This window comes from Biomphalaria glabrata, chromosome 9 (genome assembly GCF_947242115.1).
Source record: "Biomphalaria glabrata chromosome 9, xgBioGlab47.1, whole genome shotgun sequence".
Taxonomy (NCBI): Eukaryota; Metazoa; Mollusca; class Gastropoda; family Planorbidae; genus Biomphalaria; species Biomphalaria glabrata.
The window spans coordinates 24610216-24632691 of NC_074719.1; the positions used below are offsets into that span (position 1 = coordinate 24610216).

Here is a 22476-nt window from a genome sequence, read left to right on the forward strand (position 1 = left end):
ACGGGAGTCTTGTGTTGCTACCCATTTAGCCTAACCACTTCCTCTAATGGTCGTTTCCACACGAGCGCCACGATGAGGCAGAGTAGCGTGCTCGCGAATTTTGTTAGTAAGAAATTAGCTTAATGTGAGCGTTCAATATTATAATTATACAAAACTTATTAGGCGGTATTTTAAGACATTTAAGGTTGATATTCTCAATAATCATGCATAGGCTCTATGTGTCGGTCTGCCCATTGTTTTGGTTTTTCAAATGTTATCAGGATAAAGATACACACAGTGTAGTCATGTTTATTATTAGTTTAATCAGGATGTGATTTATCTAAGCATTTATGGTTGTTATCTCAGGTGCACTATAGTCACTAGGGTCGGTGACACCCGTTGCGGCCCGCACCGCCATAGTAACTAAGGTACACGCGCAGATATGCCAAACAATCTAGGCAAAATGTGATGTTGTTTATTGAAGTCATCTTGGACTAAGTACTGACACAGTAATATATATATATATATATATATAAATAGCTTATATTGTGGTTTATATATATATATATATATAGTGTTACAAATGAACAGTGATAGGTAGAGGTCAACGTATGACCCCGGCGAGATGACACAGCAGAGAGTGTTCTCTGGAATCTACATTTACAAACAAAGACAGGATATGACGTGTCCTTACGTGTTGTTCCAGGGGACGAACAGATCTAAGTAGGGGGACAGTTACTAATGAATAGTGACAGATAAAGGTCACAACTTGTGACCCCGGCAAGATGACACTGCAGCCGATGTTTTCTGGAACCTACATGTATAAACAAAGACAGGATGTGACGCAGTGGCGTAGCTACCAATGTGCGGGTGGTGCGGGCCGCACAGGGCACCAAGTGGAAAGGGGCACCAAAATTCCCCCAGTGTGTATTAATTTCCTATTTCCCTGAGCATTTCAGTAAAAACGACTAATTGTATGGACACGAGCAAACATAAGCTACTGTATTTTAAACATAAACTAACGATTTATAAACTAGTCATGTTGCTATTTTGTTTCATCTCCTTGACTATTTCTTCCATACAATATAAGCTATAGAACAGTTTGAATCTAATTTACTAGATTTATTTGTTGTTGTTACTACACTGATCGATGCTTTGTAATATAAAGAAGAAGAAGAAGATAGGCCAAACTTTTTTTACTTCATTGTTTAGTCCATTGGTTTCATCTAGATATTGAGTTTACAAATATATTTCTAAACTCTAGCTCTAAACAATTGTCTTAGTTTATTCTTTCTTTATGATTCTTAATAGTTTAATTTTGGAAATAATTCCATTGTAATGTCATTTTTTTTAAAATAAGCTAACCTTTGTTTTCTACGAGTTTTTTTTAAACTATTATAACTAGTTAATTGTAATACTGTAACGTAAACAAAATGGTGAACAGTGCTCAAGACTGACTAGTCTGGCTGGCGCCTCAAAACCCTTTTAAGCTCAGATGGAGAAATCGGCATCTCTGGTTCTGTCCGGTCTGTGTAGTCTAGAAGGGCTCCATACCCAGATCTATCGGTGTCCCTCATTACGACCCATCGGTATAGCAGAAAATGGCATCTGATGGGTAGGACTTTAGTGTAGCTGATGCCAAGTTTTGGAGTATGGCAGGTGTTAATCGCCTCTTGGTGGCTCCCTCTTGCCCTATAAGGGACATGCTTATTTGTGGGGCCGGCGATCTCCTCCACGGAGGGCAAGTACTAATCCTTCTAATAGGAATTCTATCAGTGGAGAGCCCATATGATTTTGACAAATTGACCGCAATGTGGAGGAACGATCGCATTTTTATGCGGTTCCTCTCTCTCCACTGTTGCACTAAGATTGTGGTGGGTAGCCTAGAGTCGCCCCTTTAGTAGCGCTCGTAGGCCGTAAGTACCGCCCTCTCCCTCCTTAAATGTAAAGGGGCCAAAGACGGATTCAATGAGTGGTGGAGGTTATCCCCGAAAATAGAAAAACATGAGACCAGCAGAGCTCACATTCAGTCATCGCTTTCTTGGAGGGAACTTCACTTGAGAGTAGGGAACAGTATTGACAACAAGGCCCAAGATTTGATTATACAAGAGACGAAAACCTGGAGAGGTAGTAAAATTACTATCAACGTACGATCCACTCTTGAGGGAGCATGTGCTTCGAACTAAGCTTTGTTCCAGACCGAATACATACATGTCTCCACAAATACAAAATGAATTTATTACAATATTGGGGGATCAAGCTAGAAAAACAAATCATACAGCAAGTAAAACAAGCCAAATATTTCTCTATTATTTTTGACAGTACACCTGACATCTTAAAGCTGGATCAAACTTCCGAAATAAATTTTACGGTACGTTGTCATGGATAATGACGGGGTGCAGGTTCGTGAGTCTTTTATTGACTTCATCGACACAAAGGACATGCATGCTGCTGGAATCGCTGAGATGATTCTAGAGAAACTGCGTTCGGATGGCTTAGACATAATGGACTGCAGGGGTCAAGGCTATGATAATGCTGCGGTCATGAAAGATCAAAACTACGGTGTCCAAAAACGTATTCTAGAAGTCACTATTCATTGCCTGCTCAAACTCTGGAGACATTAACTAGCAGAGATGAAAATTCATCGACTAGATCTGAAGCAGGTTGATTATTGGTTGCTGTTCAGTCTTTTAATTTTGTCACCTATCTTGGATTTTGGGCTTCTGTATAAACTGAAATTAATGATGCGCAATTCTACCTTCAAAAACAAGGATTGTCTATTCGCGACTGCTCACTCAAACTAAAAACATTAGAGACATTTTTAAGTAGTAATCGAGAGGACATCGCTGAAGCCAGCATTACCTTTGCCGAAAGTGTGTGCTCAGATCTGAGAATCAGTACAGAACCTCAAAAACGTTTGGGCCATAAGAAAAAGATGCCTGGTGAGAAAAGTGACTACTCTGTACTTACACACAAAGAAGAGCTACGAAGGGAAATTTATTCTACCTTGGACAGGATTGTTCAAAAAATAATCACCCTATTCGAGCAACTTCATAATGTAGCAGATAGATATGAATTTTTGTCGCCTTTCCAGCTATTAAATCCTCAGGTCGAAATCAATCTCGATAGGCCTACTCCTAGCGACATTGATAAAAACGAATTTATGCTGGAGCGAAAGAGGCTTCAACGGTTTGTCACAGTTTCATCAGAAGCCTCAGAATTTCCAAAACAAAGACCTGTTGAGCTCTTGAATTTTATAAATAAATATCAGCTAGATGATTCAGTCCCGAATATCGTCATCATGATTCGCATATTTTTGGCTATTGCGATAAACGTCGCTACATGCGAGAGAAGTTTTTCCAAACTTAAACTGATCAAGAATTATTTGCGATCAACGATGACAAATTTACGACTCACTAATTTGGCCATTTTGTCCATTGAACAAGAGCTGGTGGAAAAAAATGGATTTCGATAAAATTATTGATACTTTTGCCAGCAAGAAAGCGCGTAAAATTCATTTGTAGTATGTTTATGTACAAGTGATTTCTTTTGAATTAACAATATTTGATTAATGAATACATATTATTTTGAAAAGGTTTTGCTATTTTATTAATTTGTTTTTTTTTTTTTGTTTTTTTTTTGGGGGGGGGGCATCAAGATGAGGTACCGCACCAGGCATCATACACTCTAGCTACGCCACTGATGTGACGTTTCCTCACGTGTTATTCCAGAGAATACTTGCCGTGTTTGTGCAACTTTGGACAAGCGATTAGGGACTCTATATAAGCCAGAGAGTTAATGTGAAAGTCAGTCGTGAGTGAGTCGTCGGTACTGTTGTCTACTGTGCGAGACTGTAGAAGAGAAATGTGTACGACTCGATGCAAGTTAACTAGGGTAGAGTTAACTGGAGTGGACTACTGTCGTTAAAGTCTATACAGCGAACTACAGTGGACTTGAGCCGTTACAGTCGATACAGTCGATGTAAGACGTGTGCGGCTCTGATTCGGTAGACTTGAGTACGACTTGGTTCAGCTTTGGGAGACCTGGAGCGACACTGGGAAGTGTGTCGTTGGTCTGTTCTGTGGAATACGGCTCGATGCAAGTTGAGAAGAGATGAATTGCAACGAAGTGAAGAGATGTATTGCAACGAAGTATAGCTAACTGTAAACTGACAGATATTGTACAGTCTTCTACGCTACATGTTACAGTAATGTTAGAGTTAATAGTCAATAAAGTTATATGAAGCTGAAAGTTCAGTCGTTAAGTTCTTTACAGTGTTTTTATTTGTGTGTCTACTAGTACATTTAGCCAGAAGATCCAGAAATACGTAACAATACCCATTCAGAGGGGTTTGAAGCTAAAAATGCTTCTGCAATATGAAAAAAAGTAAATTATGCACTTAAATTGTTATGAGCGTAGCTAAATGGGTTTTGACTCAGTTTTGAGTTTAAACCCCTTTCAGCGGGGTTTGAAGGTAAAAAATGCCTCTTTAATATTAAAAACAAAGAAAATTATACACTCAGAATTCTATGAGTGTAGTCAAAGAGTTTTTGAGTTTAAACTCCCCTCCAGTGGAGTTTGAAGCTAAAAAAATAACTCTTCAATATAAAAAAAAGCAAATTACGCACTCAAAATGCTATGAGAGTTGCCAAAAGGGTTTTAAGTTTAAACCCCCATTCAGCGGGGTTTGATGCTAAAAAAATACCTATTTAATAGAAAAAAAAGCAAATTACACACTAAAATTATTAGTGCGTAGCCAAGCCAATTGGGGGTTTTGAGTTTAAACCCCTCTCCTACAGTTGGCTTTTCTTAAAAGTTTAAAACCCCTCCAAATGGTTTTGAGTTTTAAAAAATTTCAAAACATTTCTAAAGCAAACTACAGTTACCAAATTCTATCTTTTGAATTAAAAAAAAAAAAAACTCCAGAGATTTTTTAGTTTAAAATCCACAACAGATGATTTTGACGATAAAACTTCCCTTTTCGATATAAAATCTAAAGCAAACTACAGTCACCTAATTCCAAAAGCGTATTCAAGAGAGGTTACACATTTCTACAAGTGGCTGGGCTTCATTAATAAAGTGCAGTGAATTGTCATTTGCCGAAATTGAAAAACACTAAATGTGGCTCAACAAAGATGGCTAAGACGGATTTTAGGAGTCAGTTATAGAGATCGGGTCTAAATCAGTGAAATCCTATGCCGAATTGGGAGTCGACCCTTTAGTAAGGTTGTGACAGAGCGTCGCATGAGGTTTGTGGGACATGTTCTCCCACAAAATGAATTACGCATACTAAGGGTTGCGATGACATCCTAGTACAACTTGGCGCCAGTAAGGCAGTAAGAATAGCATTTTAGGTTTTTGAAAAAAAAACTTTTTAATAGCAGGAATTTTACTGTAGATACCTCAGAATATTCATTTTGTTGGCTTTCAATACCAGAAATAGTGCTTGGCGGCGGGGCTTCGCCCCGCGCTGGGGGAGCTCCAAGCGCTCCCCCCAGACCCCATTGCTGTCCATGGCTGGGAGTCTACAATTTTTCCACTAACTCCAGGAAGAAACATTGTAGGGCATAATAAACATCTTTTGAAAGAATGAAGGGTCAGAATGTAATAAAGATCATGTACACACACACAAATACATACTATTATTTTTTCCGCGGGGGGGGGGGGAGGGGGAGGGGAGAAACAAAATCCCCCCCAAACACCCCCCCCCCGAAAAAAATCCTGGCTACGCCCATGATATATATATATATATATATATAGATATGTATATATCATTTTCTTTTTTTTTTATATATCGTTTCTTTTTCAATATATAAAAACAAATCTTTTATTATAACATTGTTTACACTGTTTTATATTCCTGGCAAAAAAACAAAAAAAAATTAGTTAAACAAACAGTGAATCGTGTATGTGTGATATGTTTTGGTCAGTGTTATGTTCAATGATTGTTTGTTTTTTAGAATCAATATTAAGAGTGGATAATACAGTGTTCTGCATTCACTTGTATGTAGACGCTTATAACACAATTTACCGAGGTAAACAATACAAATAAAGATAAAATTTTAATGTTAAAATGTAAAATGCATGTAAGATTTTAATTAGAGTATCTTATTTTATAGTAGAGACATTATAATTAGAATTGAAAAGCTAGTTATTTATAGCCCATTGTTATTCTATTAGTAGCTCTTCAACTTGTCAAAGTGAAAAAAAAAAACAACTGATTGTCAGTCAGATAATCTTCAATCCGAACAGCGTTCCATTCAACATATACATATACACACGCAAACAGACACACGCTATTCCGTTTGACAATGTCTAAATTTAACCCAATCTTGACCTAGTTTATTGCTATTGAAACGAGAGAATCAGAAAAAAAAAAGTCTGTATTTTAAACTATTACACAGTAACTGTAAAAGCTATTATGAAAGAGCTGAAACAGTTTTAGCTTTATGAAATAGCATACACCAATATATACACATACACACACATACACACAAACAAGAACTATCGGTGTTTAAAGTTGAGATGACTAAGTTCTAGAAAATTGAAGCTCATTTTTTCTGTGTCAATTATTACGTTCAAAACAATAGTACTAATATTAGTCTATATTAGTCTATGCCTTTATCCATTAAATCTAGTAGTCTATAGCTTACATGATAATGTTCTGTTCGTCAAGTCCATTAGCCCACTGCAACCTATGCGGCTGCAGTGGGCCCCGCACTGTCATAGGTCCCGCGCTAATTCTAGGTGTAAATTATTAAATTAAACCATTATTACTTATAAGAGGGTACTCGCGATTTTCCAGGAGCTACTAGAAATTTCCTTAAATTGCAAAATATACGAAAACTTCCTAGAAATTTCCTGAAATTATTAAAATCTCCTAAAAACTCATAAAACTCTCCTGAAAAATAGACAAAATTGTCATTTTGAGGTGTCATTTAAAATGAAAAACGCCAATCATCTAATAAAAGTTAAATGCAAAGACAAATTTATTTTCTAATATAAAATCATAATTTTCACTTATCACCTTATCCCTCCCCAGACTGGGCCCGGCGCAATCCGTTTCGCATAGGGCCCCGCAATAGTTAGGACCGGCCCTGATTAGTCTATAGCATTCATGACTACGTGCATTCATTTTAGAAGCCATGTAAGAGATGATGTCATCATTACCAACAGGAAATATTCAATTACTTTTTTTAAAAATTATAACACAGCGGTTCTCAATCTATCTTTCATGTGATCTCCCTTCCGGATGAAGAAAAAAAAATCGTCCCCGAACCTCTTTAGACTAGGGCGCGCTGAAAGCGTTTAGCACCAGATATGCACCCATCTACACCCATGTTTCTTCATGGTAAAAAAGAGGGCGGGCCCAATAAAAAAAAAACTGGTGAGCGAGGCGGGATGAATTTCGGCGTAAAGATGTCGTGGCCTGATATTGAGATGTGGAAGATATTCGAAACTGAGCAAGATCCAGTGCTTTTGTTGTTTCCTATAGAGCAGTGATGCTCAACCTAATTTGACCTGCGGGCCATTTTAACTTTCGACACGCGTGTTGCGGGCCACATCAACATAATGGTAAAATATGAAATCAAAATTCACTTGAAACCATTTGAAACTATTGGATCTAGTTCTTACATTAATTAATGGGAGAGTTAAAGTCTATCATTTTTTACGCGTCTAAAAAATGTTGCTTCATTTCTACTTTAAATGAGAGCAGCATTGTAGCTACTTTTACCACCAACTATTTTTTTGTCTCTTTTTGGTCAAATCTCTAGGCGTAGTTTAACCAATCTTTTATACGCAGCTCAAACCAAGAAGGCTCAAACCAAGAAGGCCTTCATAATTGTTTTATAACGCCACTGTATATGTTGTTTTTTTTAAACATCCAGACTTTCTTTACAAAACAAACTATGTTGGCTTATTATCATGTTCCACAAAAAAGATCCATTCACTTATCCGGGTAGATTCTACATTCAGAGTTCCATTGCACAAACTCATACTCGTTAAAGGTCATGGTACCAATCCATCAGAGAAACAAGTGAGGGCCCTAACGAAGGTAAAGATATATTTTAAACTTTTTTTGAAGGGGAGAGAATTTATTACTTTATGTGCCGACTTTTCGGCGGGCCGGATGCAACCACGACGCGGGCCGGTTCTGGCCCGCGGGCCGTACTTTGGGCATCACTGCTATAGAGTATCAAAACTTAAAGTAGGCTATATCGGTAGTTAAAAGGCATGGTTCTATTAACTCGATAGTATTCGCAAAATAAAATTTATTACAAGGCTTCTGTCATCTCAGTTATCCTATCTGTCTGGTACACATTTTGAAAAAGTTGAAGCGCCCTCTTCCCAATCTCGGATTAAGTTGAAACTTTGCACAATTATCTATTGTTTATAAAAAAAACATTAATCAATCAAAATATTAATCAATTAGTTAATCAATTAGTGGTGATTAATTAATTTAGCTTTGATATCAAAAAAAGGGAACAAAATCGTCCACTGTAAATGTGGAATTCTTTCCATCAGACAAGAGATGAAAAAAAACAACTAATGATACAAGATAAAACTACAGTGAAACTATCAAGTATATAAACTGTACAAGTATTAATAGAAATGATAGCTTGACACTATCAGCCAGGAAAACCAATGACTTGACAGAATTTAAGTTATTGATTAGCATGCATGACTAGATGCATGACTAGATGCATGACTAGATGTATGACTAGATGCATGACTAGATGTATGACTAGATGTATGACTAGATGTATGACTAGATGCATGACTAGATGCATGACTAGATGTATGACTAGATGTATGACTAGATGCATGACTAGATGTATGACTAGATGTATGACTAGATGCATGACTAGATGCATGACTAGATGCATGACTAGATGTATGACTAGATGCATGACTAGATGCATGACTAGATGCATGAATAGATGTATGACTAGATGTATGACTAGATGTATGACTAGATGTATGACTAGATGTATAACTAGATGTATGACTAGATGTATGACTAAATGTATGACTAGATGTGTGACTAGATGCATGACTAGATGTATGACTAGATGTATGACTAGATGTATGACTAGATGTATAACTAGATGTATGACTAGATGTATGACTAGATGTATGACTAGATGCATGACTAGATGTATGACTAGATGTATGACTAGATGTATGACTAGATGTATGACTAGATGCATGACTAGATGTATGACTAGATGTATGACTAGATGCATGACTAGATGTATGACTAGATGTATAACTAGATGCATGACTAGATGCATGACTAGATGTATGACTAGATGCATGACTAGAGTGAACTAGGAACACGTTCTGCTACGTAATCATCTTCTTTTTTTGAAGTAACGTCTATATTTCATAAGATAAGATAAGATAATAAATCGGCACACTCAGTTATCCGACGCGGCGTCGATGTAAAGTCGTGTAGAAGGCATATTTGTAAGAATGTAGGCCTACGTAGGCTTACATTGCAAATTTATACGTAAGTGAAAGCTAAACTTACGTTTTCTATTTTTTTAGATAAATAAATGTTTCTTTTGAATTAAATTTCATTTATTATATTTACACAATTGAGAAAATACTTTATTACACTATAAATAGAATCTTCTTAACATAAGCGTTATATTCTTTGAAGCATAGCTAATCTTTGGTAATCGACGTTTTCGGTAATCCGATACACCCCTCACCCTTGGTCCCGTAACCGTCGGACTATCAAATGTCAACCGTACACTAATTCCAAAATAAGATGTGAGGTATCAGAAGTAGTTCAGCCCACAACAACAACAACAAAAGACGGACTGTGTACGACGGACTGTGTAGACTGTGTACGACGGACTGTGTACGACGGACTGTGTAGACTGTACGACGGACTGTGTAAGACGGACTGTGTAGACTGTGTACGACGGACTGTGTATGACGGACTGTGTAAGACGCACTGTGTAAGACGGACTGTGTAGACTGTGTAAGACGGACTGTGTAAGACGCACTGTGTAAGATTAACTGTGTAAGACGTACTATGTAAGACGAACTGTGTATGACGTACTGTTTAGGACTTGTAAGACGGTCTGTGTAAGACGGACTGTGTAAGACCGACTTTGTAGGACTGTGTAAGACTGACTGTGTAAGGTCTAGAAGATAGTAAAGAACATAATACACAGCTAAGCCTACATAGAACCGATCACCCATTGTGATTTAAATGTAGGAACAAGCAAACTATGAAAAAAGTATTTCAAAACAACAACAACAACAACAACAACAACAAAGCTTATCTAAGGAGAAGAACCGTAAGAGCAAGGCCATGTATATCTTAGTATATCAGAAAAAAGCTCCACTCTCTGTATAAAACAAAATTAATTGAGTGCCATAATTTGATTAACTAATTTGTATAGTTTTTTTTTTTTAATTGATTCATGCATCTTCATCGACTTTGGATTATGTAAAATTGTTGTAATTTTAGGTGTATTTGTTGTCTTGTTGCTTGCATGTAGTAATCAATAATATTTGAATTCTCCCTTACAAGTCTTCTCATATATAAGTAATTCCTTTAACAACCAGCAGCGTACAGCGTGACGTAGTATCAGGCAATCAACAGCAATTGCAGTAATAGTCAGCAACGAACAACAATATGAATACCAATAGAATGTCTTTCTTTTATAGTCTTATATGTTCTAAAAACTATAGGGAATCTGGAACTCTTTCTGTAAATAGTCTTTAAATTTTTTTTTCTGCCCGGATTACTTCTTTACACAACTGGTTAAAGCCCCGACCTGAAACTGCGCTAAACATCCATTACGTTTTTTTATTTTTGTTTGTTTGTTTTTTTTTTGTCATTTCTAACCTGAGATGAACTCCGATCGGAAACAGAGCAGAAAGGACTAATCATTTCTATCTATGTGCAATCGAGCGTGACACTTAAGTAAGTCACCACGTGACTGTTTTAACGCTTGTCGGTACTCGTTGTGAGGGGAGGGGGGGGGGAACGTTTATTGTTAAAAACTACAAGTCTATGCTTGATCTTAATGTATACCTAATTGCATTTTACAACGCAAAATAATTTCACAAATGCAACAGGGGGATGGCAAGAAAATATTTTTAAAATTCATTTTAAAAGTGAAGAACTCCGCACTTACAACTATATCAATCAATAAAGTAGAATATATTTCCCCCTCTTGATATCAAACAAAATAATTAATTACCAATAAGGCTAAGACTAATTGGTCAACTTTTAAATTGATTTCTGTAGTATAAGGTAGAATAAATAATTGTTTAAGGTTTAAACTTCACCCTAGAATGGTTATGGGAGAAATAACGTGTATAATTATTTAAGGGGACAAAACCTGATATATTTATACTGTGAATACTAAAGGATTAGTTTCCCTTTTCGGTCTCAAACGAATTATATAATAGCCAGTAATTAATTGACTAATTGTTGTTGTTTTTTTAATTTACGTATTGTTTATGTCAATGAACGATTGGGCAAAGTTTCAAATTGATTCGAGAATGAGTGTGGGAAAAACACGTTCAAACGTTTTACCAGACAGATAGAAAGACAGATAGAAAGACTGATAGAAAGACTGATAGAAAGACAGATAGAAAGACAGATAGAAAGACAGATAGAAGACAGGCAGAGTGGGTTGATATAAGCCTTGTAATAATTTTTAAAAAAATACCTCCACAACGCTCTCTAGTCTGTAAATTGAGCCCTGGGTTCAGAATCACGGTTCTAACAAGAACTGATACAAACACATAGACACACACACACATACAAAATGTCATTCTTACATAGTTGTTGTATTATTTCATGACTAATAAACTCGCTATATGGTTCGCTATTGGTATTTAGAAAAGAGTTCATACCAAGTGCTGTTCTATGCACATTTGCAAACACTTTGCCTCTTTCTAATCAGAATTAAGTCGACTTTAAAAATGGGATTTTTTATAAATATCTTCTTTAGTAAGGAACGACTAATTAATCAACAAATATTTTCTCATTTTCTCATTTTCTCTCTCTCATTCTAATTATCTCTTTCATTCTCTCTAACTCTTTTTTTCTCTCACTCTCTCTTTCTCTTATTCACTTGTTTCTCGCTCTCGAATTTTCTTTTTCTCAGTTTTTTTACCTGTTTCCTTTTCTCTTTCTTTCTTTACCGCTCTCTCTAGCTCTCCCTCAGTTCATGTCTCTCTCTCTCAATTCTCTCTCTCTCTCTCAATTCTCTTTCTCTCCATTCTCTTTCTCTCTCAATTCTTTCTCTCTCCATTCTCTTTTTCTCTCCATTCTCTTTCTCTCCATTCTTTCTCTCTCAATTCTTTCTCTCTCCATTCTCTTTCTCTCTCAATTCTCTTTCTCTCCATTCTATTTCTCTCTCACTTCTCTTTCTCTCTCAATTCTTTCTCTCTCAATTTTTTCTCTCTCCATTCTCGCACTCTCCATTCTCTTTCTCTCTCAATTCTTTCTCTCTCAATTCTTTCTCTCTCCATTCTCGTCCTCTCCATTCTCTTTCTCAATTTTTTCTCTCTCCAATCTCTTTCTCTCTCCATTCTCTTTCTTTCTCCATTCTCTTTCTCTCCATTCTCTTTCTCTCTCGATTATATTTCTCTCCATTCTCTTTCTCTCTCAATTCTTTCTCTCTCCATTCTCTTTCCTTCGCTCTCAATTCTCTCTCTCAATTATTTCTCTCTCCTTTCTCTTTCCTTCTCTCCATCTTCTCTTTCTCTCTCAATTCTTTCTCTCTCCATTCTCTTTCCTTCTCTCTCCCTTCTCTTTCTCTCTCAATTATTTCTCTCTCCTTTCTCTTTCCTTCTCTCCATCTTCTCTTTCTCTCTCAATTATTTCTCTCTCCATTCTCTTTCCATTTCTCTCCATTCTTTCTCTTTCAATTATTTCTGTCTCCATTCTCTTTCTTTTTCTCTCCATTCTCTTTCTCTCTCCATTCTCTTTCCTTCGCTATCCATTCTATTTCTCTCTCAATTCTTTCTCTCTCCATTCTCTTTCTTTTCTCTCTATTCTTTCCCTCTCAATTATTTATCTCTCCATTCTCTTTCTCTCTCAATTCCTTTTCTCTCCATCTCTTATTCTCTCCATTCTCTTTCTCTCTCCTTTTTTTTTCTCTCCATTCTCTTTCTTTCTCTCTCCATTCTCTTTCCTTCTCTCTCCATTCTATTTTTCTCTAAATTATTTTTCTCTCCATTCTCTTTCCATTTCTCTCCATTCTTTCTCTTTCAATTATTTCTCTTTCCATTCTCTTTCTTTTTCTCTCCATTCTCTTTCCTTCACTCTACATTCTATTTCTCAATTCTTTCTCTCTCCATTCGCTTTTTTTTTCTCTCTATTCTTTCCCTCTCAATTATTTATCTCTCCATTCTCTTTCTCTCCATTCTCTTTCTCTCTCAATTCCTTCTCTCTCCATTCTTATTCTCTCCATTCTCTTTCTCTCTCCATTCTTTCTCTCTCCATTCTTTCTCTCTCGATTCTCTTTCTCTCCATTCTCTTTCTCTCTCAATTCTCTTTCTCTCCATTCTCTTTCGTTCTCCATTCTTTCTCTCTCCATTCTCTTTCTCTCTCAATTCTCTTTCTCTCCATTCTCTTTCGTTCTCCATTCTTTCTCTCTCAATTATTTTTTTCTCCATTCTCTTTCCTTCTCTCTCCCTTCTCTTTCTCTCCCAATTATTTCTCTCTCCATTCTTTTTCCTTCTCTCTCAATTCTCTTTCTCACTCAATTATTTTTTTCTCCATTCTCTTTCCTTCTCTCTCCATTCTATTTCTCTCTCAATTCTTTCTCTCTCCATTCTCTTTCCTTCTCTCTCCCTTCTCTTTCTCTTCCAATTATTTCTCTCTCCATTCTTTTTCCTTCTCTCTCAATTCTCTTTCTCTCTCAATTATTTTTTTTCTCCATTCTCTTTCTTTCTCTCTCCATTCTCTTTCTCTCTCAATTCTTTCTCTCTCCATTCTCTTTCCTTCTCTCTTAATTCTCTTTCTCTCTCAATTCTATCTCTCTCCATTCTTTTTCCTTCTCTTCCCTCTCTTTCTCTCTCAATTCTTTCTCTCTTAATTATTTCTCTTTCCATTCTCTTTCCTTTTCTGTTAATTCTCTTTCTCTCTCAATCCTTTCTCTCTCCATTCTCTTTCCTTCTTTCTCCCCTCTCTTTCTCTCTCAATTAATTTTCTCTCCATTCTCTTTCCTTCTCTCTCCATTCTATTTCTCTCTCAATTCTTTCTCTCTCCATTCTCTTTCCTTTTCTCCCCTCTCTTTCTCTCTCAATTAATTTTCTCTCCATTCTCTTTCCTTCTCTCTCCATTCTATTTCTCTATAAATTATTTCTCTCTCCATTCTCTTTTTTTTCTCTCCATTCTTTCTCTTTCAATTATTTCTCTCTTCATTCTCTTTCCTTCGCTCTCCATTCTATTTCTTTCTCAACTTTCTATCTCCATTCTCTTTCTTTTCTCTCTATTCTTTCCCTCTTAATTCTTTCTCTCTCCATTCTCTTTCTGTCCATTTTCTTTCTCTCTCCATTCTTATTCTCTCCATTCTCTTTCTCTCTCCATTCTTTCTCTCTCCATTCTCTTTCTCTCTCAACTCTCTTTCTCTCCATTCTCTTTCGTTCTCCATTCTTTCTCTCTCCATTCTCTTTCCTTCACACTCAATTCTCTCTCTCAATTCTTTCTCGCTCCATTCTCTTTACTTCTCTCTCCCTTCTATTTCTCTCTCAATTCTTTCTCTCTCCAATCTCTTTCCTTCTCTCTCCCTTCTCTTTCTCTCCCAATTATTTCTCTCTCCATTCTCTTTCCTTCTCTCTCAATTCTTTCTCTCTTAATTATTTCTCTTTCCATTCTCTTTCCTTCTCTGTTAATTCTCTTTCTCTCTCAATCCTTTCTCTCTCCATTCTCTTTCCTTCTTTCTCCCCTCTCTTTCTCTCTCAATTAATTTTCTCTCCATTCTCTTTCCTTCTCTCTCCCCTCTCTTTCTCTCTCAATTCTTTCTCTCTCATTCTCTTTCCTTTTCTCTCCATTCTTTCTCTCTCAATTATTTATCTCTCCATTCTCTTTCCTTCTCTCTCAATTCTCTTTCTCTCTCAATTCTATCTCTCTCCATTCTTTTTCTTTCTCTTCCCTCTCTTTCTCTCTCAATTCTTTCTCTCTCAATTATTTCTCTCTCCATTCTCTTTCCTTCTCTGTTAATTCTCTTTCTCACTCAATCCTTTCTCTCTCCATTCTCTTTCCTTCTCTCTCCCCTCTCTTTCTCTCTCAATTAATTTTCTCTCCATTCTCTTTCCTTCTCTCTCCATTCTATTTCTCTATAAATTCTTTCTCTCTCCATTCTCTTTTTTTTTCTCTCCATTCTTTCTCTTTCAATTATTTCTCTCTTCATTCTCTTTCCTTCGCTCTCCATTCTATTTCTTACTCAATTCTTTCTATCTCCATTCTCTTTCTTTTCTCTCTATTCTTTCCCTCTCAACTCTTTCTCTCCATTCTCTTTCGTTCTCCATTCTTTCTCTCTCCATTCTCTTTCCTTCACACTCAATTCTCTCTCTCAATTCTTTCTCGCTCCATTCTCTTTACTTCTCTCTCCCTTCTCTTTCTCTCTCATTTCTTTCTCTCTCCAATCTCTTTCCTTCTATCTCCCTTCTCTTTCTCTCTCAATTATTTCTCTCTCCTTTCTCTTTCCTTCTCTCCATCTTCTCTTTCTCTCTCAATTATTTCTCTCTCCATTCTCTTTCCATTTCTCTCCATTCTTTCTCTTTCAATTATTTCTGTCTCCATTCTCTTTCTTTTTCTCTCCATTCTCTTTCTCTCTCCATTCTCTTTCCTTCGCTATCCATTCTATTTCTCTCTCAATTCTTTCTCTCTCCATTCTCTTTCTTTTCTCTCTATTCTTTCCCTCTCAATTATTTATCTCTCCATTCTCTTTCTCTCTCAATTCCTTTTCTCTCCATCTCTTATTCTCTCCATTCTCTTTCTCTCTCCTTTTTTTTTCTCTCCATTCTCTTTCTTTCTCTCTCCATTCTCTTTCCTTCTCTCTCCATTCTATTTTTCTCTAAATTATTTTTCTCTCCATTCTCTTTCCATTTCTCTCCATTCTTTCTCTTTCAATTATTTCTCTTTCCATTCTCTTTCTTTTTCTCTCCATTCTCTTTCCTTCACTCTACATTCTATTTCTCAATTCTTTCTCTCTCCATTCGCTTTTTTTTTCTCTCTATTCTTTCCCTCTCAATTATTTATCTCTCCATTCTCTTTCTCTCCATTCTCTTTCTCTCTCAATTCCTTCTCTCTCCATTCTTATTCTCTCCATTCTCTTTCTCTCTCCATTCTTTCTCTCTCCATTCTTTCTCTCTCGATTCTCTTTCTCTCCATTCTCTTTCTCTCTCAATTCTCTTTCTCTCCATTCTCTTTCGTTCTCCATTCTTTCTCTCTCCATTCTCTTTCTCTCTCAATTCTCTTTCTCTCCATTCTCTTTCGTTCTCCATTCTTTCTCTCTCAATTCTTTCTCTCTCCATTCTCTTTCCTTCTCTCTCCCTTCTCTTTCTCTCCCAATTATTTCTCTCTCCATTCTTTTTCCTTCTCTCTCAATTCTCTTTCTCACTCAATTATTTTTTTCTCCATTCTCTTTCCTTCTCTCTCCATTCTATTTCTCTCTCAATTCTTTCTCTCTCCATTCTCTTTCCTTCTCTCTCCCTTCTCTTTCTCTTCCAATTATTTCTCTCTCCATTCTTTTTCCTTCTCTCTCAATTCTCTTTCTCTCTCAATTATTTTTTTTCTCCATTCTCTTTCTTTCTCTCTCCATTCTCTTTCTCTCTCAATTCTTTCTCTCTCCATTCTCTTTCCTTCTCTCTTAATTCTCTTTCTCTCTCAATTCTATCTCTCTCCATTCTTTTTCCTTCTCTTCCCTCTCTTTCTCTCTCAATTCTTTCTCTCTTAATTATTTCTCTTTCCATTCTCTTTCCTTTTCTGTTAATTCTCTTTCTCTCTCAATCCTTTCTCTCTCCATTCTCTTTCCTTCTTTCTCCCCTCTCTTTCTCTCTCAATTAATTTTCTCTCCATTCTCTTTCCTTCTCTCTCCATTCTATTTCTCTCTCAATTCTTTCTCTCTCCATTCTCTTTCCTTTTCTCCCCTCTCTTTCTCTCTCAATTAATTTTCTCTCCATTCTCTTTCCTTCTCTCTCCATTCTATTTCTCTATAAATTATTTCTCTCTCCATTCTCTTTTTTTTCTCTCCATTCTTTCTCTTTCAATTATTTCTCTCTTCATTCTCTTTCCTTCGCTCTCCATTCTATTTCTTTCTCAATTCTTTCTATCTCCATTCTCTTTCTTTTCTCTCTATTCTTTCCCTCTTAATTCTTTCTCTCTCCATTCTCTTTCTGTCCATTTTCTTTCTCTCTCCATTCTTATTCTCTCCATTCTCTTTCTCTCTCCATTCTTTCTCTCTCCATTCTCTTTCTCTCTCAACTCTCTTTCTCTCCATTCTCTTTCGTTCTCCATTCTTTCTCTCTCCATTCTCTTTCCTTCACACTCAATTCTCTCTCTCAATTCTTTCTCGCTCCATTCTCTTTACTTCTCTCTCCCTTCTATTTCTCTCTCAATTCTTTCTCTCTCCAATCTCTTTCCTTCTCTCTCCCTTCTCTTTCTCTCCCAATTATTTCTCTCTCCATTCTCTTTCCTTCTCTCTCAATTCTTTCTCTCTTAATTATTTCTCTTTCCATTCTCTTTCCTTCTCTGTTAATTCTCTTTCTCTCTCAATCCTTTCTCTCTCCATTCTCTTTCCTTCTTTCTCCCCTCTCTTTCTCTCTCAATTAATTTTCTCTCCATTCTCTTTCCTTCTCTCTCCATTCTATTTCTCTCTCAATTCTTTCTCTCTCATTCTCTTTCCTTTTCTCTCCATTCTTTCTCTCTCAATTATTTATCTCTCCATTCTCTTTTCTTCTCTCTCAATTCTCTTTCTCTCTCAATTCTATCTCTCTCCATTCTTTTTCTTTCTCTTCCCTCTCTTTCTCTCTCAATTCTTTCTCTCTCAATTATTTCTCTCTCCATTCTCTTTCCTTCTCTGTTAATTCTCTTTCTCACTCAATCCTTTCTCTCTCCATTCTCTTTCCTTCTCTCTCCCCTCTCTTTCTCTCTCAATTAATTTTCTCTCCATTCTCTTTCCTTCTCTCTCCATTCTATTTCTCTATAAATTCTTTCTCTCTCCATTCTCTTTTTTTTTCTCTCCATTCTTTCTCTTTCAATTATTTCTCTCTTCATTCTCTTTCCTTCGCTCTCCATTCTATTTCTTACTCAATTCTTTCTATCTCCATTCTCTTTCTTTTCTCTCTATTCTTTCCCTCTCAACTCTTTCTCTCCATTCTCTTTCGTTCTCCATTCTTTCTCTCTCCATTCTCTTTCCTTCACACTCAATTCTCTCTCTCAATTCTTTCTCGCTCCATTCTCTTTACTTCTCTCTCCCTTCTCTTTCTCTCTCATTTCTTTCTCTCTCCAATCTCTTTCCTTCTATCTCCCTTCTCTTTCTCTCCCAATTATTTCTCTCTCCATTCTCTTTCCTTCTCTCTCAATTCTCTTTCTCTCTCAATTATTTTTTGTCTCCATTCTCTTTCTTTCTCTCTCCATTCTCTTTCCTTTTCTCTCCATTCTTTCTCTCTCAATTCTATCTCTCCCCATTCTATTTCCTTCTCTTCCCTCTCTTTCTCTCTCAATTCTTTCTCTCTCCATTCTCTTTTTCTCTCCATTCTCTTTCTCTCCATTCTTTCTCTCTCAATTCTTTCTCTCTCCATTCTCTTTCTCTCTCAATTCTCTTTCTCTCCATTCTATTTCTCTCTCACTTCTCTTTCTCTCTCAATTCTTTCTCTCTCAATTTTTTCTCTCTCCATTCTCGCACTCTCCATTCTCTTTCTCTCTCAATTCTTTCTCTCTCAATTCTTTCTCTCTCCATTCTCGTCCTCTCCATTCTCTTTCTCAATTTTTTCTCTCTCCAATCTCTTTCTCTCTCCATTCTCTTTCTTTCTCCATTCTCTTTCTCTCCATTCTCTTTCTCTCTCGATTATATTTCTCTCCATTCTCTTTCTCTCTCAATTCTTTCTCTCTCCATTCTCTTTCCTTCGCTCTCAATTCTCTCTCTCAATTATTTCTCTCTCCTTTCTCTTTCCTTCTCTCCATCTTCTCTTTCTCTCTCAATTCTTTCTCTCTCCATTCTCTTTCCTTCTCTCTCCCTTCTCTTTCTCTCTCAATTATTTCTCTCTCCTTTCTCTTTCCTTCTCTCCATCTTCTCTTTCTCTCTCAATTATTTCTCTCTCCATTCTCTTTCCATTTCTCTCCATTCTTTCTCTTTCAATTATTTCTGTCTCCATTCTCTTTCTTTTTCTCTCCATTCTCTTTCTCTCTCCATTCTCTTTCCTTCGCTATCCATTCTATTTCTCTCTCAATTCTTTCTCTCTCCATTCTCTTTCTTTTCTCTCTATTCTTTCCCTCTCAATTATTTATCTCTCCATTCTCTTTCTCTCTCAATTCCTTTTCTCTCCATCTCTTATTCTCTCCATTCTCTTTCTCTCTCCTTTTTTTTTCTCTCCATTCTCTTTCTTTCTCTCTCCATTCTCTTTCCTTCTCTCTCCATTCTATTTTTCTCTAAATTATTTTTCTCTCCATTCTCTTTCCATTTCTCTCCATTCTTTCTCTTTCAATTATTTCTCTTTCCATTCTCTTTCTTTTTCTCTCCATTCTCTTTCCTTCACTCTACATTCTATTTCTCAATTCTTTCTCTCTCCATTCGCTTTTTTTTTCTCTCTATTCTTTCCCTCTCAATTATTTATCTCTCCATTCTCTTTCTCTCCATTCTCTTTCTCTCTCAATTCCTTCTCTCTCCATTCTTATTCTCTCCATTCTCTTTCTCTCTCCATTCTTTCTCTCTCCATTCTTTCTCTCTCGATTCTCTTTCTCTCCATTCTCTTTCTCTCTCAATTCTCTTTCTCTCCATTCTCTTTCGTTCTCCATTCTTTCTCTCTCCATTCTCTTTCTCTCTCAATTCTCTTTCTCTCCATTCTCTTTCGTTCTCCATTCTTTCTCTCTCAATTATTTTTTTCTCCATTCTCTTTCCTTCTCTCTCCCTTCTCTTTCTCTCCCAATTATTTCTCTCTCCATTCTTTTTCCTTCTCTCTCAATTCTCTTTCTCACTCAATTATTTTTTTCTCCATTCTCTTTCCTTCTCTCTCCATTCTATTTCTCTCTCAATTCTTTCTCTCTCCATTCTCTTTCCTTCTCTCTCCCTTCTCTTTCTCTTCCAATTATTTCTCTCTCCATTCTTTTTCCTTCTCTCTCAATTCTCTTTCTCTCTCAATTATTTTTTTTCTCCATTCTCTTTCTTTCTCTCTCCATTCTCTTTCTCTCTCAATTCTTTCTCTCTCCATTCTCTTTCCTTCTCTCTTAATTCTCTTTCTCTCTCAATTCTATCTCTCTCCATTCTTTTTCCTTCTCTTCCCTCTCTTTCTCTCTCAATTCTTTCTCTCTTAATTATTTCTCTTTCCATTCTCTTTCCTTTTCTGTTAATTCTCTTTCTCTCTCAATCCTTTCTCTCTCCATTCTCTTTCCTTCTTTCTCCCCTCTCTTTCTCTCTCAATTAATTTTCTCTCCATTCTCTTTCCTTCTCTCTCCATTCTATTTCTCTCTCAATTCTTTCTCTCTCCATTCTCTTTCCTTTTCTCCCCTCTCTTTCTCTCTCAATTAATTTTCTCTCCATTCTCTTTCCTTCTCTCTCCATTCTATTTCTCTATAAATTATTTCTCTCTCCATTCTCTTTTTTTTCTCTCCATTCTTTCTCTTTCAATTATTTCTCTCTTCATTCTCTTTCCTTCGCTCTCCATTCTATTTCTTTCTCAACTTTCTATCTCCATTCTCTTTCTTTTCTCTCTATTCTTTCCCTCTTAATTCTTTCTCTCTCCATTCTCTTTCTGTCCATTTTCTTTCTCTCTCCATTCTTATTCTCTCCATTCTCTTTCTCTCTCCATTCTTTCTCTCTCCATTCTCTTTCTCTCTCAACTCTTTCTCTCCATTCTCTTTCTCTCTCAATTCTCTTTCTCTCCATTCTCTTTCGTTCTCCATTCTTTCTCTCTCCATTCTCTTTCCTTCACACTCAATTCTCTCTCTCAATTCTTTCTCGCTCCATTCTCTTTACTTCTCTCTCCCTTCTATTTCTCTCTCAATTCTTTCTCTCTCCAATCTCTTTCCTTCTCTCTCCCTTCTCTTTCTCTCCCAATTATTTCTCTCTCCATTCTCTTTCCTTCTCTCTCAATTCTTTCTCTCTTAATTATTTCTCTTTCCATTCTCTTTCCTTCTCTGTTAATTCTCTTTCTCTCTCAATCCTTTCTCTCTCCATTCTCTTTCCTTCTTTCTCCCCTCTCTTTCTCTCTCAATTAATTTTCTCTCCATTCTCTTTCCTTCTCTCTCCATTCTATTTCTCTCTCAATTCTTTCTCTCTCATTCTCTTTCCTTTTCTCTCCATTCTTTCTCTCTCAATTATTTATCTCTCCATTCTCTTTCCTTCTCTCTCAATTCTCTTTCTCTCTCAATTCTATCTCTCTCCATTCTTTTTCTTTCTCTTCCCTCTCTTTCTCTCTCAATTCTTTCTCTCTCAATTATTTCTCTCTCCATTCTCTTTCCTTCTCTGTTAATTCTCTTTCTCACTCAATCCTTTCTCTCTCCATTCTCTTTCCTTCTCTCTCCCCTCTCTTTCTCTCTCAATTAATTTTCTCTCCATTCTCTTTCCTTCTCTCTCCATTCTATTTCTCTATAAATTCTTTCTCTCTCCATTCTCTTTTTTTTTCTCTCCATTCTTTCTCTTTCAATTATTTCTCTCTTCATTCTCTTTCCTTCGCTCTCCATTCTATTTCTTACTCAATTCTTTCTATCTCCATTCTCTTTCTTTTCTCTCTATTCTTTCCCTCTCAACTCTTTCTCTCCATTCTCTTTCTCTCTCAATTCTCTTTCTCTCCATTCTCTTTCGTTCTCCATTCTTTCTCTCTCCATTCTCTTTCCTTCACACTCAATTCTCTCTCTCAATTCTTTCTCGCTCCATTCTCTTTACTTCTCTCTCCCTTCTCTTTCTCTCTCATTTCTTTCTCTCTCCAATCTCTTTCCTTCTATCTCCCTTCTCTTTCTCTCCCAATTATTTCTCTCTCCATTCTCTTTCCTTCTCTCTCAATTCTCTTTCTCTCTCAATTATTTTTTGTCTCCATTCTCTTTCTTTCTCTCTCCATTCTCTTTCCTTTTCTCTCCATTCTTTCTCTCTCAATTCTATCTCTCCCCATTCTATTTCCTTCTCTTCCCTCTCTTTCTCTCTCAATTCTTTCTATCTCAATTATTTCTCTCTCCATTCTCTTTCCTTCTCTCTTAATTCTCTTTCTCTCTCAATCCTTTCTCTCTCCATTCTCTTTCCTTCTCTCTCCCCTCTCTTTCTCTCTCAATTAGTTTTCTCTCCATTCTCTTTCTTT

The 22476-nt window shown here is 36.5% G+C and overlaps 1 protein-coding gene and 1 long non-coding RNA gene across 2 annotated transcripts in view; one reads left to right on the top strand and one right to left on the bottom strand.

The window, feature by feature from the left end:
* LOC106050565 (ankyrin repeat domain-containing protein 17-like) overlaps positions 1-22476 on the bottom strand; it is a 54077-nt gene that overhangs the window by 27675 nt on the left and 3926 nt on the right. The window lies entirely within an intron of this gene.
* LOC129928100 (uncharacterized) overlaps positions 5835-22476 on the top strand; it is a 37805-nt gene continuing 21163 nt past the window's right edge. Inside the window, exon 1 of the long non-coding RNA XR_008779716.1 lies at positions 5835-6014. This is a non-coding gene — a long non-coding RNA (uncharacterized LOC129928100). The remainder of the gene's footprint in view (positions 6015-22476) is intronic.